At 46.0% G+C, this 17,342-nt stretch overlaps 1 long non-coding RNA gene and 1 pseudogene across 1 annotated transcript in view; both read left to right on the plus strand.

Moving 5' to 3' along the window:
* Positions 1-10,581, plus strand: part of LOC120474929 (uncharacterized) — a 31,328-nt gene extending 20,747 nt beyond the window's left edge. The window contains exons 2-3 of the long non-coding RNA XR_016149647.1: positions 7,099-7,262; positions 10,405-10,581. This is a non-coding gene — a long non-coding RNA (uncharacterized LOC120474929). The remainder of the gene's footprint in view (positions 1-7,098; positions 7,263-10,404) is intronic.
* Positions 10,582-13,456: 2,875 nt separating this feature from the next.
* LOC120484120 (zinc finger BED domain-containing protein 4-like) lies at positions 13,457-17,064 on the plus strand (annotated as a pseudogene).
* The last annotated feature ends 278 nt before the right edge of the window (positions 17,065-17,342 follow it).

Consider the following 17,342-nt stretch of genomic DNA (forward strand, 5'->3'; position numbering starts at 1 on the left):
TTTGTTCACATGGTTTGGGTAAGGTTAGGCTGGGATATGGTTCAGTTTGGGGGTTTGAAAGGGTGGTGTTGAAACGGTTAACTTAGAATTGGTACCAATAATAAAACCAGTTTTGGCCCAGTTCAGGGCCAGTTAAGGGTGATTAACTGGCTGAGATTCTGGCCAGTTATGGCCCATGTGTGACCATTGTCTTTAATCCAGTTCTGGGCCACTTCAGCGCCGTCATTCTTTGCGGTACTTGGGCCGAGGATTGGGTTCACATGGTTTCGGTAAGATTAGGCTGGGTTATGGCTCAGTTTTGGGGTTTCTGGTTAAAGGGTGGTGTCGATATGGTTAACGTATGGCTGAGAATTGGTACCAATAATAAAACCTGTTTTGGCCCAATTCAGGGCTAGTTAAGGGTGATTAACTGGCAAAGATTCGGGCCAGTTATGGCCCATGTGTGACCCTTGTCTTTAATCCAGTTCTGGGCCACCTCAGCGCTGTCATTCTTTGCGGTACTTGGGCCGAGGATTGGGTTCATATGGTTTGGGTAAGATTAGGCTTATGGCTCAAGTTTTGGGGTTGCTGGTTAAAGGGTGGTGTCGATATGGTTAACTTATGGCTGAGAATTGGTACAAATAATAAAACCTGTTTTGGCCCAGTTCAGGGCCAGTTAAGGGTGATTAACTGGCTGAGATTCGGGCCAGTTATGGCCCATGTGTGACCCTTGTCTATAATCCAGTTCTGGGCCACTTCATTACCGTCATTCTTTGCGGTATTTGGGCCAAGGGAAAAGTGATTGTGTGGGCTGGAGCTGGGCCAGAAAAAAATTGCTATGTGGGGAGAAGATGCGGCTAACTTACAGGACAACAACATGTTGTTGTCCTGTAAGTTAGCCGCATCTTCTCCCCACATAGCAATATGCAGTTTTTAATACAATATCTTTAAATATATATATATATTTATAAACGTACGGTTACACACTATACAAACAAGGTTTAAATTATATAAACAGACATCCTAGGACGACGACGACGACAACAACTTTAGACGCATTTGTTGTTGAATTAGCTGACATTGACTGAACAGACTAAGTTATTTTCTCAAAATTCCTAAAATACACTTACTGTTACTGGATGTGTCGGTGGATCGCAAACAGTAGGCGACGATCCACACTTGAGGATTAACTTTTAAGCCACAACAACAGGATTAACCCACGACAGAACATTTATGTCTCCAAGAGATATTACCGGCTGTCATTGAAACAATGGAGGATGGTGTGTACAGATCACAGAGGGCGGGGTCTATGCCACAACCACACTGTCAATCAAACCCCTTTCTCACTTTCTACGTCACAAAGAGCTGAATCTCAGAACAGCTCGTTCTGAGACAGTGGATATGAATTATTGAGATTGTAAAAAAAACCACTGGGTGGATTTTTATTGTTCTAGGGTGGTTTTGCTCACACACTGCCAACACACATTTATGTTCAAACACCATGTAAAAGTGAATTTTCCATAATAGGTGCCCTATTATGGAAAAAAAAAAAAAAACTAAATTGTATGCCAATGGAATAGGAAAAATATTCTTGTTTTTGTTTGAATTAATTTATTTTTCTTATTGGATAATCTAGCTTTTTTTAAGCAAAAACTCACTTATTTTTTGCTTTCTACTTTTATTCTACTAGTATTTTACTCATCTAGTAAATGCATCTTGATTTAAGACTTTTTAGATATTTGGACTGGAAACAAGACACATATATTAATTTATAATAAAAGAAAAGCATTTTTTTGCAGTGTAAATTCATTGTTCATTCATTAATTTGCCTTTCATGAAACGTCTCTGGTTACGTATGTAACCTTAGTTCCCTGAAGGGAACGAGACGCTGCGTGTAATCGCAATGGGAACGCCCCTGCGTGAGTGCGTATGAAGCACGTATGAAATCAGTCCAATGGCGAGAAGGAACGTCATAGGCGGGGTGACGTATCGACCAGGAAACTATAAAGCACACCACAAACACAAGCGCGAGTGCTCACGGGCATGCTGGGAGTATGGCGTGGATACGCAGCGTCTCGTTCCCTTCAGGGAACTAAGGTTACATACGTAACCAGAGACGTTCCCGTTCAGGGAACTTCGAGCTGCGTGTAATCGCAATGGGAACGTTAATACCAACGCCGCCATGCGAGCAGGTGCCCGTAGTGTGAGATCACGGAGCACATACCGATGAAAGCACCTGAGCTCCCGGGGTGGAGCTAAAGTCAAGATGGTAAAATTTCACAAATGTGTGCGGGGAGGACCACCCCGCTGCATCACAAATGTCACCAATAGGAACTCCTGACACAAACGCCTTAGAGGCAGCCATACCCCGAGTAGAATGGGGGACAGACAGCCAAGGGGGAAGGCTGACCTGCCGACTCGTAAGCAAGTGAGATGGCCTCGACCACCCTCTTACTCAACCTCTGCTTTGATGCCGGACAACCTCTATTAAGAGGTCCAAAGCAGACGAACAGCTGCTCAGACTTTCTCCACAGGGCAGCTCTGTGGACGTAGGCATCCAGGGCCCTCACAGGGCAGAGCAGATTTAACCTCTCCTGGTCTGAAGTCCGGAACGGAGGAGGACAGAAGGCCTGCAGGATGATAGGCCTGACAACGTTTGTCGGGACCTTAGGGACGTATCCCGGTTTAGGGAGGAGAAAGGCCTTCGCCATACCGGGAGCAAACTCAATGCACGAGGGAGAAACCGACAGAGCCTGAATATCTCCTATCCTCTTCAGGGAAGAGATTGCTAGGAGGAAAATGGTGTTTAAGGTGACAAATTTCTCAGGGACATCTTCAATGGGCTCAAACGGTGCCTGGCAGAGCCCCTCCAGAACAACCGCCAGGTCCCATGTCGGTACCCTTGTGCGCACTGCTGGCCTCAGCCTCAAAATACCACACAGGAAACGGCTTACCAGTGGGTTTCTCCCGAGAGAAACTCCACTCAAAGGGACATGGTAAGCTGACAACGCCGCCACATACACCTTCAGTGTGGAGTGGGATAACCCTGTGGAGAAACGCTCCTGAAGGAATTCCAGCACCGCCGACACCGGGCCGTTAACTGGGTCCAACTGGCGCTCTCTACACCAAGAGGTGAACATTTTCCACCTCAAGGCATATAATTTCCTCGTGGATGGAGCTCTGGACTGGAGAATGGTCTCTACGACCTCAGTCGAGAGGCCTGACCCTATGAGCTGGGCCCCCTCAGAGGCCAGGCCCATAGTCTCCAGAGATCTGGGCGGGGGTGCAGTATCGACCCGCACGCCTGGGAGAGAAGGTCCCCCCTGACCGGAATCTCCAACGGAGACCCGTCCAGGAGAGAGACAAGGTCCGAAAACCACACTCAGGCCGGCCAGTACGGGGCTATTAACAGTAGACTGACCCTGTCCCGGCGAACCCTCTCCAGAACTCCTGGGAGCAGAGCAATCGGGGGAAAAGCGTACAGGGGTGACCTCGGCCACTCCTGCACCATCGCATCCACCCCCAACGGGGCTGGTGGACTTAGAGCGAACCACAGCGGACACTGTGAATTCTCGCTGGAAGCAAAGAGGTCTACCTCGGCACGACCGAAATGATTCCATAGGAGCCCCACCACCTCGGGGTGGAGTCTCCACTCCCCAGGCCTCGGCCCCTGCCTCGACAGGAAGTCTGCTCCCTGATTCAGATAACCTGGAATATACATAGCTCTTAAAGAGAGAAGTTTCCCCTGGGACCACAAAAGGATCTGGCGAGCCAGTTTGTACAGAGGGCGAGAGCGCAGGCCCCCCTGATGATTTATATAAGAGACCACCGATGTGTTGTCTGACTGGACGAGCACATGGTGGCCCCTCAGGTCTGGCAAGAAGTGTTTCAGAGCCTGAAACACCGCCAACATCTCCAAGCAATTTATATGCAGGTGACGAAGATGGTCCTGCCACAGACCCCGGGCTGAGCGACCTCTCATGATCGCCCCCCAGCCTGTGAGGGAGGCATCCGTTGTTAAAGTCACACGACGACACGGAGCTCCCAGCACCGGTCCCAGGGATAGGAACCAAGACTCTTTCCACATAGCCAGGGCACGGAGGCAGCATCGCGTGACCCTGATCATGCGAAACGGGTTTCCCCTCGGGGAAAACCCTTTGGTTCTGAGCCACCACTGTAGCGGTCTCATATGCAGCAGGCCACGGGGAATAACGTTGGACGCTGCCGCTAATAGACCCAGAATTCTCTGATAATCCTTGACCGTGAGTGACTGGCCTAGCTTCGCTTGCCTGACAGCTGCGAGAATCGCTGCTATACGGGCAGAAGACAGATGAGCCTGCATTGTCGTTGAATCCCAAACGACGCCCAAAAAAGTGGTCCTCTGAACCGGAGAAAGCACACTTTTCTTGGCGTTGAGTCTCAACCCCAACCTTCTTATATGGGCGAGGACGACATCTCGATGCCGAATCGCCTGATGCTCCGATTGAGCTAGAATCAACCAATCGTCGATATAATTCAAAATACGAATGCCCTGGAGCCGCAGCGGAGCCAGAGCCGCGTCCATGCATTTCGTGAAGGTTCGAGGAGACAGAGCTAGACCGAACGGAAGAACCCGATATTGGTACGCTTCGCCCCCAAAAGCGAACCTCAGGAACTTCCGATGTTGCGGAAGGATGGAGATGTGGAAGTAAGCGTCTTTTAGATCTATCGTGACAAACCAGTCCTCGGATCTGATTTGTGACACGATTTGTTTGAGAGTAAGCATTTTGAACTTGAGCTTCCCCACAGAGCGATTCAACAGACGCAGATCTAAAATCGGACGTAACCCCCCATCCTTCTTTGGAACGATGAAATATCGGCTGTAATAACCTGACTCTCTGTCGGGAGGAAGAACTCGTTCTATCGCCCCCTTCAGTAACAACGTTTTCACCTCCTGTTCCATAACCAGAGCCTGCTCGGGGACCACCACTGTGGGTAAAACCCCCCGAAAGCGAGGCGGGCGCGACCTGAACTGGATCGCGTACCCTAGCTCGATATTCTGCAGGACCCATTGAGACACATTTGGAAGACTTTTCCATTCCGCCAAAAATTCTACTAAGGGTACCAGTCTCTCGAGACTGGACTCTGGATGTTGTAAACTGCTCCTCTGTGTCGGCGAGCGTCCCTCGGGAAAACACTCGCCGGGACCGACCACGCCCCCACTGGGTTAGTAGACCGGTCCGCCGAGGGCGCCGCGAAAGAGCGGACACTGTATACAGCGGTGAACACCTCTCTTCCGCGGTGGGGACCACCCTCAGCACCCTGACAGCACCCCTGACGTCAGGGCTTCTTCGACGAGGCCTTCCTGGCAACAATAACTGTCCTCAGATCAGTTTTGTCCCGGGAAGACCTCGCCTGAGAGCGCCGCGTCTCAACCCAGTTCTGCTGAGGCGGAGCGCGAGACGCGACGCTCTTCTTCTGTTGCGCTCTATGCACGGAGCTAGGCGACGGGCGGGGCTGCTCTCGCCCAGCAGCCCCGGAGACATGCACCCAGAGGGGGATACACTTCTGGAGCGCCGCTGCCTGCTTTTTTGCCTCCTGAAACCTTTTGATGACTGAATTTACAGAGTCACCGAAGAGGCCAACGGCAGACAGCAGCACACCCAGAAGGAAAGCTTTGTCTTTCTCTTTCATATTTGACAAATTAAGCCAAAGATGCCTCTCCGTGGCCACCAAGGCTGTCATAGAGCGGCCGATTGATCTGGCCGTCTCCTTGGTGGCACGGAGAGAAATATCAGCTGCTTTACGTAGCTCTCCCATGGTGTCCGGGCTAATAACTTCCCCTTCACTAACTTCCTTCAGTAAATCTGCCTGGTAAGCCTGAAGAATAGCCATAGTGTGAAGACATGAGGCTGCCTGTCCCGCCACCGAATAAGCTTTGCCCACCAGCACCGAGGTGTTTCGAAGCGGCTTGGTGGGCAGCGCCGGCACTTTAAAAGACGATGCCGTATCAGGAGAAATGTGGCTCGCCAACACTTCCTCCATCCTCTGCACCGTCCCGTACCCCTTACTTTTCGCCCCAGTGACGTTAGAGTATAATGATGTTTGCTGGGTAAATATTCTAGCAGAAACTGGTCTGTTCCAAGATCTCGACACCTCAGTGTGTAGATCTGGGAAGAATGGTAACTGCCGGCGTGGAAGAACTGAATGAGATGAGAGAAAACGCTCGTCTAATTTACTTTTTACTTTCGATTCACGTTTCTCTGCTGGCCACTCGATGCTCAACTTCTGTACCGCACGAGTTAGAACTTCCATAAGCTCCTCATTTGCTGGAGACTGGGATGGCGAGTCCCCTGTCTCCATAGTGTCCACACTCCTCGGAGCTGGATAGCTGCAGTGACGGCGCCTCGTCCCGAGCGGGAGAAACCGCAACGCGGACCCCCGCTCGATCAGAGGCGCCGGATCTGTCAGGTAAGGGCAGAGATAGAGTCCCTTCGGAGCTCGTCTCCATCCCCGCTGACAGATCCATCTGCGAACCCCACGATGCGAGCCTTCGCTGTGCCTTGGCAACAGCAGGACCCGAACCGCGGGGAACGCGAACCGAGCCACTCTCCTCAAAGAGAGCCCGGCGGGAGCGGAGCATCCTCATGGGCAGACGCTTGCAATGCTCACAGCCAGCCCCCTCGAGAGCTGACTGGGCATGGTGCACTCCCAGACAAGCAACACACAGGTCGTGTGTATCCCCACCCGTGATGTATCGTGGGCAGGGAGGAACACACTTCCTAAACTGCTGCTCGCTCGCCATAATAGTGCCTTTTTAGTTTTTATATTGTGAAAAACTCCTGCCTAGCAATCACTAAGGACAGACAAAACACCAAATGGACACAGACTGATATAGATATCACACAGAGAGCGCTTGCTGAAGACTTCAGAAGCTGTCGCGCTTGTGTTTGTGGTGTGCTTTATAGTTTCCTGGTCAATACGTCACCCCGCCTATGACGTTCCTTCTCGCCATTGGACTGATTTCATACGTGCTTCATACGCACTCACGCAGGGGCGTTCCCATTGTGATTACACGCAGCTCGAAGTTCCCTGAACGGGAACTGATCATTCACGTTTGTGTTTTTTTTTCTTAAACAGATCTACCTTGAGAGGAAACTTCATGCAGTTTAGATACTGCAAATACAGTTGTGCCAGTCAAAATCTGCTGCTGAGACACTGCAGGCTAAAGCACTGGCGCCCAGGCCGACGTGAACCATTGTTGTGCCTGTACCCTGAGTGTGTCTGCTCTTTCAAAACACCAGGTGCGTTGAAAACACATTTATATAGGGTCCACACAAATTCTGATAAAACAACTGTGCAAGCTACATTTAAATGTGACCTATGTGATTATCATAGATTACATTTTTGTTGTCAGTTTTTGTAGATTATTTTGCCCTGAGCCCCCTTCATTTCTGACCCTTTGCCCATCCCTAATACATTTTCAGTGACACTCTTTTCTAAGTCTCTTTAAACGATCTTTAAGGATTCGTGCAGAAGTAAACCATAATTAAAATAATTTATCTCTCTCTAGACAATAGATATCTTATCACACAGACACGCTACAGCTTTACGGGGACTCCTCTTGTACCTCAAGGAGCATGATGCAATATCAAAGACTTGTCTGGTAAGTTTTTTTTTTCATGTCATATTTTCATTTAAAACTGCTATTTTATGAAATTTGTGGTTATATTTAATAAATGTGCTGACAGTTTCCATGTGGCTTGTTGTAAAAAGTATTTACATCAGGTTAACACATACTGTGCCTGTGGCAAGCAGTACGAGGCTGAGAGCCGTGAGAATGGTGCAAGGCCGGTGACATGGTTGATAAGGAGATTCACCTGCATGCAGCACCGGTTTCGAGTGTCTCACAGAAGAGCTTTGGATTGATGAAAGGAGGAGCGACGACAGTGAAGGATGTAAGAAGACCAGGCTTAGACTATTTACTTTACGTTTTGTTTATGTTTGAGCGGCAGTCCTCTGTGAGGGACTCGTCAAGAGACGCATAAATAAAACGTAACATAAATAATCCAGGCCTAGTCTTCACTCATCTTGCACTGTTCTCGCTCTTCCTTTTATTCATCTGGACCTCTTTTTGTGAGTAACGAGGCAGGTGAGCTTGATCACATGGCTCTTATCCTTGTCCTGCTTGTCAGAGTGCCATGTGTCACAGTCTGTCGTCCTCACCAGTGTGTCCCGTCATCTGCACCACACTTCCCCGGATCCTTTTGTTTCTACTCCCGGACTCACTCCCCAATCAGCCACCTGTTCCTCGTCCTGTCATCATCATTCTCACCTGTTTGCACCTCGTTTAGTTTGATTCCTGCTTGTATTTAGTTCTCCCTCTGTCAGTCAGTCTTTGTCGGTCAATGTGAATGTTACCCTGTGTTCCGCCTGCCTGTATCCTGTTTATTTATGATTAAACCTGTTGTATTGGAGCTTTTTGGACTCTGCCTGATCGTCTGCCTGCACCCACCCCGTGACAGATTGACCGACCCAACTGCAACATGACCGCAGTGGCTTTTCGGGGGATTCTCTACCCGATTCGGCGGCCCCGCTTGATTCTGGTCCCTCGAAAGCCTGCGCTCACCGTCAGCCCTGCAAAGCTCGAGCTCTCCTCTCCGCTGGTTCCGTCCAGCCCCGCCGAGCTCGAGCTCTCCTCTCCGCTGGTTCCGTCCAGCCTCGCCGTGCCCGAGCTCTCTTCTCCGCTGGTTCCGTCCAGCCTCGCCGTGCCCGAGCTCTCTTCTCCGCTGGTTCCGTCCAGCCTCGCCGAGCTCTCCTCTCCGCTGGTTCCGTCCAGCCTCGCCTCGCCGAGCTCTACTCTCCGCTGGTTCCGTCCAGCCCCGCCGAGCCCAAGCTCTCCTCTTCGCTGGTTCCGTCCAGCCCCGTCCAGCCCGCACCAGAGATCGTCCAGACCGTCCAGCCAAGGACCGTCCAGACCGTCCAGCCGGAGACCGTCCAGACCGTCCAGCCAGAGACCGTCCAGACCGTCCAGCCAGAGACCGTCCAGACCGTCCAGCCAGTGACCGCCCAGACCGTCCAGCCAGAGACCGTCCAGACCGTCCAGCCAGAGACCGTCCAGACCGTCCAGCCAGAGACCGTCCAGACCGTCCAGCCAGTGACCGCCCAGACCGTCCGGCCAGAGACCGTCCAGACCGTCCAGCCAGAGACCGTCCAGACCGCCCAGCCAGAGACCAGGATCCCACCCAGCCTCCCTCTCCCGCCTCCTCTCATCTGTCCTCCCTCTGCTCTCCTGCCCTTCAGCTCCCCGAAACCAGCCTGGTCTGTGTATCCCCGGTTTTCGCCTCCCACCTCCTCCACAGAGACACTTCCTCGGCCCCCGGTCCCATCGGCTTCCCCGTGGCTCCTACCTCCCTCAGCTCCTCCATGGCCCCTCAGTCCACCAGCTCGGCCAGGCTCCCTCGACCCTCCGGACTCCCTTCGCTCCCTCGTCATCCTCCCTTCACCTTGGGACTTCCTTCCTCTGGCTCCGCCCCGTCATGTCACCCCCCCAGTTCTGTCGGACTCCTCACTCCCTCCAGTCACCCGTCAGCCCTCACTCCCTCTGACCTCACCGTGTCCCTCTGTGCCCCTGTCGTCACTTCCGTCACCTGAGCCTGCGGTGTCACCATGGTCCCTCGGTCCCTCCTCAGCACCATATGTCATCTGTCCCTCAGCTTCACCCTGGTCTCCTCTCCCATCTGCTCCGCCCTGGTCTCGCCCTCAGCCTGCTCCGCCCTGGTCTCGCCCTCAGCCTGCTCCGCCCTGGCCACGCCCTCAGCCTGCTCTGCCCTGGCCACGCCCTCAGCCTGCTCCGCCCTGGCCACGCCCTCAGCCTGCTCCGCCCTGGTCTCGCCCTCAGCCTGCTCCGCCCTGGGGGGCTTCTCCCTCCTGACCACGCCCTCCACAGCCTCCAGGGCGCCCACCCCCCCTCCCCATTAATGTTACGGTGTGAGGCCACGCCTTCCGGGAGGGGGGAGTAATGTCACAGTCTGTTGTCCTCACCAGTGTGTCCCGTCATCTGCACCACACTTCCCCGGATCCTTTTGTTTCTACTCCCGGACTCACTCCCCAATCAGCCACCTGTTCCTCGTCCTGTCATCATCATTCTCACCTGTTTGCACCTCGTTTAGTTTGATTCCTGCTTGTATTTAGTTCTCCCTCTGTCAGTCAGTCTTTGTCGGTCAATGTGAATGTTACCCTGTGTTCCGCCTGCCTGTATCCTGTTTATTTATGATTAAACCTGTTGTATTGGAGCTTTTTGGACTCTGCCTGATCGTCTGCCTGCACCCACCCCGTGACACCATGTTTTGTTTGCAAGAGTTTGAGCTTTGTTTTTTTTTTTTTTTTTTTTTTTTTGTACATATGCACAATCATTTTTTTTAATGAAATTGATATCTTTCTTAGGACACTGATTTGAAAGAAACCTACACAAGAGGTGTGAAATTGTGCATCCTTGAAGTCATGGAGGAGGATATCTCACAGACAACAAAGACATGTCTAAACTTCGCCATCATTCTTGAGGAAACTGTCGTCATGGAGGACCTACCTGACTTTCTACTGCTTTCATGGTACTCTTTGGACTTCTCTACAGTATGCGCTGAACATTGAGTATTCAAAAGGACTAAAATGCACATTTGAGGCAGTGCAGAACATCTTTGTCAGATTTGGAGAAAAGTGCACCAACAGAGTCCAGTCCCTAAAGAATAAGCTACTTGCTATTTAGGGAGTTTTAGATGATTTTACTGTTGGTGGGTTCCTTTGGCATAATGATGTTGTTTGTTAGGATGTTAATGGGTATTGTTTAGTGAAATTTGAATTTTAAAGACTTAGCCTTGAATTGTCTAAAATGTTTACATTTGCTACTGTTGAGCTACATTTCATATTCAGTGTTAGCGCTTTGTAATACTGTTTTATTGCAGTATTTCAATTTTCATGGTTGAATCGATACTCAGTGTTAGTGTTTTGTAATACTGTTTTAACAGCACAGTGTTTAAAGGGATAGTTCACTTTGAAATTAATTTTTGATATGTTTTAGCTTACCTCAAGGGGATCCAAGATGTAGGTGTCATTGTTTCCACAGCAATTTCAATTTTGACATTTTTTGGTCGAACCGGTGTTGTCTATCAGTCATACACTGGAGGTGAAGGGGGTCCTTAATCGGTTCAACTCAAAGAGCATGCACAGAGAAGTCAAAATTAAACATGATTTAATGACTCGTACATGTAAGTACACATTGATGGCCTAAGACACGAAACGAGTGGTTTGTGTGAGAAAACGAACAGTATTTATATCGTTTTACCTCTTGTAATCATAGCCATGACAAAATGATCTGACGGCACGGGCGCTTCGGTCTGCACATGCGCTGGAAATGATCGCTTGCGCGCCTACGTCACTCTTTGTTTATACAGAGATTTCGGAAGTTTTACCTTTCACTAAACATATTTACATATACGGGAAACCACAATGGAAGACAATTTCGGTATATCTAAATATGTTTAGTAAAAGGTAAAACTTCCGAAATCTCCGTGTAAATATTGAGCGACGTCACACGCAAGCGATCACTTCCGGCGTAACATTGAACTGATTCAGTTCGGTTCTATTGGACATTGCACAACTGATTCAGATCACTTTGATTACACAAGTTAAAAATGATATAAATACTGTTCGTTTTCTCACACAAACCGCTCGTTTCGTGTCTTAGGCCATCAATGTGTACTTACATTTACGAGTCATTAAATCATGTTTAATTTTGAGGTAACACTTTACAATAAGGGTGCACTAATAAGCATTAATTCATGCTTAACTAATGCACAGATAATACTGAATTAATGTGTAAGTAATGATTATCTAAGCTATTCATTAATGATTACCACATTAGGAACTAATTAAGAGTCTGTAAGGTTAATGTATTAGTTCATACATGAACTGTTTTTAATTAAATATGTAATTGTGGATTAATTCCATAATAACTCATTTTTTTAACTAATAGTGTTATTTAATATGTTAATTACCAGAATGAGCCAAAGCCTTGTATTTCAACTTCCAGATAATATGACAGGTACACTAATATGCATTAATACATGATTACTTACTCAATTGTTAGTGCAAATTCATGTGAAAATTACTACAATTACTAAATGACTAGTTAATAATGATGTGCCTCAACAAGTAAAGTCATAAGATAATGATACCTTTGCAAATCATTAGCTAATGATTAATTAAAGCAGACAACTGGAAGTTGAAGTGCATAGCTTTGACTAATTGTGGTAATTAACACATTAATTTACACTATTAGTAAATAAAATATGTTATTAAGGAATTAATACACAATGACACATTGAATTAATAGCAATTTGTGTATTACTTAATCTATTAATCATATAGACTCTTTATTAGTTGCTGATGCAGTAATCGTTAATTAATGGTTTAGTTCCTTATTAGTTATACATTAACTCATTATTGTCTGTGTATTAGTTAAGCATGAATTAATGCATATTAGTGCACCCTTATTGTAAAGTGTTACCAATTTTGCCTTCTCTGTGCATGCTTTTTGGTGGACCCCTTTGCCTCCAGTGTATGATTGATAGACAACAACGGTTTGATTGAAAAATGTCAAAATTGAAAAAACTGTGGAAACAAAGATGCCTACATCTTGGATGCCCTTGAGGTAAGCTAAAACATATCAAAAATTAATTTCAAAGTGAACTATCGCTTTAAAGGACAACTCCGGCGCAAAATTAACTTTTGGTCTAATTACACATTGTTACCTAGTCAACCATTATCTGAGATTTGTTTTCATGATTGCCGAATGTAAATAGTTTTATCTCTAAAAACAGTTTAGCCTATAACGCTAGTATAACGCTAGTATATAGGGCATAGAGTAATGACAAATAAAAATCGCTTGTTATTACCACTAACAAGGCTCCAAATAGCCCCACACAAACACGGTAGCATAATAAGGGTCCCTACATTCAAACCGAAGCATTGAGAACTTTGTCCAAACAGTTTAATAAGAAGATATTTTATACACACAGTCAACTTCGCGAATACAGGAAGAAGCCATCTTTGAAAAATAGTCTCTACCAGTCGATCTACGAACACCGATCCATGTGCGCTGGTGAGATGTGAATAAGGTGCAGTGGTGTAAAGTAACGAATTACAAATACTCTCGTTACTGTAATTGAGTAGTTTTTTTAAGGAATTGTACTTTTTTAAGTAGTTTAAAAATAGTGTACTTTTACTTTTACTTGAGTAAATTTTAAGTGCAGTATCGGTACTTTTACTGCGCTATTTTCCCTGAACCTGCCGTCGCTACATTTATATTAATATTTATTTATTTTATAAGTCATGTGACTCCATGCGTGATTCCCGTCAAATCAAATCGCGCGCGCGGAAAACTTGCATTCAAACCAGCATCAACAGACTTCGAGACACCTGGCGCCAATTTATTTTAATCATGGAGGAAGAGCCGGAGGGAGGAAGAGTGGTGGTGGATTCGTCAGCATGCGACAGCTCAAATTCAGCACTTCAACATCCTTGGCCATACCTGAAAGAGCTGTTTCAAGTGAAGACGAAGAAGGGCAATTGTATCATTATGTCATGCCAACTTTGCTTGCCTAAGCCAGTTGAAATCTCGGCGTTCAAGAGTTCTACGTCCAATTTGAAAAAACACATTGAGGTAAGTTTCGAATATCTTTTAAGTATAATTTTGTATAATAAAATTCATCATATAATGCGCAATTTTGCTCATGTTTTATGGTATTTATCATGAGTGTGAATGTTTGACAACCAAAATCATTCTGCCAAAGATAGCAAAAAAAAAAGTTCTGTGATGATCTACACAGATCGAATAAATTTTACCAGACAATAACGTTACATGCTGTTTTTGATGACGCGATCACAGCAACCATGATAGCAACCAGCCTAGAGTAAAGGCACGCACGCTTTATAATTGTTGCTGGTTACTGTATGATGACTGAAAATCATGAACTTGCCTAAACAATTACTAAAAATAAACTGCAGAATGTTATATTTTCTAACACACACGAACAAATGTATTCTGTTAGCACTGCACGAGCTTGCGATGTCATGCATACGGAAAAACTTTAATTTAGTTTGTTCACCAGGCTTCCAAGTTCATTAGGCATTAACCTGTCATCACTGCTAGATTTTTTTTGTCCCTTACATCAATTTCGTTTAGCATATAAATGCATTAACCTCCTTTCTGTTTACTTATTGATGTGGATATTATTTTCATGTAACATTTTCTCCAATGGTGATTTACTCCCTTTCATAAAACATCAGATTTATGTTTAAATCAAGTTTTTTTTAATTGCACACAAAAATGAAAATTGTGAGTTACTCAATTTTGAAGTGTATTCTTTTTACAGAGAAAACATCCAATGAAATTAAAGCAGTACAATGAATGCATCTTGAAAAGAAAGAACTCCGAAGAACAGAGGTGTGATTCAGCTGTGAAACAGATGAAGATTAAAGACTTCCCTGTGTCCTGCAGGCAGGTTTCTCAGTCCACAGTTGACAGGCTTGTTGTTGATTTTGTCTGTGAAAGCCTTCAGTCCTTTACCGTTGTTGAACTTCCTACATTCAAAAATCTAATCTGTACAATGCAACCTAGCTGTACTGTTATGTCCAGACCAACTGTGAAGCTTAGAATTGAGGAAGCAGCCGCAAAAATAAAGAAAAACATCATTGCTGAGTTGGCAAAAGTCAACTATATAGGTACCACTACTGACTGTTGGACCGCACGACAACGCAGTTACATTGGGGTAACAGCACACTGGATTGATGAACCTACTCTGGAAAGAAGATCTGCTTCCATTGCCTTCAGACGCTTGAAAGGTTCACATACATTTGATTTGCTCGCAGGGACCTTGGATGACATCCACACGGAATATGTCACTGTATCTCAGAAAAAATTGTCAGAACAACAACTGATAGTGGATCAAATTTTATCAAAGCCTTTAGAGTGTATGGTCAACAGAGTCAGCAAGAGTTAACTGATGCTGAGGCTGATTCTGCTGACACTGGATGATGAGAATGATGCAGAAGGATTCGAAGTTCAGGACACCTGTTCCATTTTAAACACTAACAGTGGGTTGGAGTATCATCTACCCAAGCATCAGCGCTGTGCGTGTCATCTCCTTAATTTGGTGGCTACTGTGGATGCTTCCAAGGCAGAGGACAGCAGTGAGACATTTAAGAAGCTTTCCCGTTCAACATTTGCGAAATTCCAGGCATTATACAATAAAACCAGCCGGTCTGCCATCAGTGCTGAGATTGTGCAAGAAGAATGTAAGCTGCAGTTCATTCAGCCCAACCACACACGATGGAATTCGGTGTACAATGCTGCAGAGAGGGTAATGCGGATCCTAAAGGAGCAGGGAGAAGCATCCCTTCGAAATGTATGTGCAGCATTCAAAATTAAAATGTAAGTCTGTTTGTTCAACCTCACTTTGTTCTAATTGGAACAGTAAAGGAATTGTTCACTTAACTAAAACTGTCACACTCCCTTATGTTGTTTCAAAACTGTATTGATGTCTGTCTTCTGTTGAACATAAAATAAGATATTTTATAGAATGTCAGTATTCGGTTACCAAAAAGTTGTTGGACCCTATTGACTTAAATTGGTTGGACAAAAAAAAAAAAAAATACTGTCAATATGGTCTATCAATATGGTCTTACCAATATTCAAAATAGCTTCCTTTGTGTTCAGCAGAAGAAAGAACTTCATTCAGGACAGGTTTGATACAACTTGAGGGTGTGTAAATGACAATTTTAAATCTTAAGTGAACTATTCTTTTAAGATGTTTGTGTTTTTGATTTTGACTTATTTATTTATTAAATAGGCTGAATCCTGCTGAAGTTTCTTACCTCTCTGAATACTGCATTGTGATGAAGCCTGTATCCATGGCCTTGAACATCCTTCAGTCAGAAACAAACACTCAGATGGGGTGGCTGCTTCCCACAATCTATCTTCTTGATTCAAAGCTCAAAAAGATGGAGGCTTCAGTCAAGGTATGTCTTCCACTTATTCATGCTCTGCAGCGGGGTCTACAAAAGCGCTTTGGGGAGTTCATGGAAGATCCAGAACTCATCAGTGCTGCAATTCTTCTTCCCAAATTCAAAACGTCATGGACGGACAAGGCCCACATCATAAAAGCAGGTAAGATATTTTGTATTGGAATACAGATTACCTGATGAAATTGATATTATGTCAATTTGTAAATGTATTATGTAATTGATATTATGCCAATATCTATGAAAACATGAACACATGCAGCTTTTTGTTTTTTATTATCAGTTTAGACTCATGGGTGCATTTCGCTTAAAATCCCATTTGTTACTGTTCCACTACTGCATATGGAAAAAGTTTGTGTGGAGTTAAATTATTGGTTCAATGTTTATTTACTTGCCTAGTCTTGCACGGTCAGATTTTGAAACTATGTTAGAAAAGACAAGGGTTATAGGGTTAAATGCTGCAGTGCTTATGTAGCAAGTGAACAGCTTTAATTTTAATTTCTAAATTATCCATGACAACCCCAATACTTGGTCCAGACCACATAGTTTGTCTATCAGCATTATCACAATCATCACTAATTTCTGTATTATGTGTATATCATAGGAATGGATTACATTCTGCGTCATCTTGATGCCATGAAGGACACCCAGGAAAACGAATCGCAGCATGTCTCTGACGAGGATGATTATTTTCTTCCATTAAGACTGCTCCATCCACAAGAGCATCTGACTTGGATGGATACTTGGCTTGTGCCTCAGAAGAGATGGAACTGCTTCACTCATTTCCTTTGGTGAAAAAGTTAAGCCTTAAACTGAACACACCCTTGCCTGCCTCTGCAGCATGTGAGCGCCTTTTTAGTTGTGCTGGGCAGCTGTTTACACCAAGACGAGCAAGGCTGGATAGTACAAATTTTGAGAATCAGCTCATTGTAAAACTGAACAACAAATTCAAAAAGTAAGCTCATTTTTGACCCCTACTTTAAAATCGCTGCAAGTCTGCGGTCATGTTGAGAGACTTTTAGATGTTGAGAGAGAGAATGAAGGGCACTTTATGCCACTTTGAGTGATTTATTGCCCTCATAAAAATAAGCCCCGCCCCTTTTTACCCCTCCCGCTCACTTCCGGTCTGACCGCGTGACCGTGGGAAATTCCCACGGTCTCCCCTCCTCTTCCCACCCACCAACACCCCTCACCACCACCACCACTTCTGGACTGGTCACGTGATCGTGGGAAAATTTCCCCACGATACGGAACCCCATCCGACCCAGTACCGAACTGGACACCTGTTGTACACCTGTTACACC

Source organism: Pimephales promelas, chromosome 23, assembly GCF_988280905.1.
Source record: "Pimephales promelas chromosome 23, fPimPro1.hap1.1, whole genome shotgun sequence".
In the NCBI taxonomy this organism is placed as follows: domain Eukaryota; kingdom Metazoa; phylum Chordata; class Actinopteri; order Cypriniformes; family Leuciscidae; genus Pimephales; species Pimephales promelas.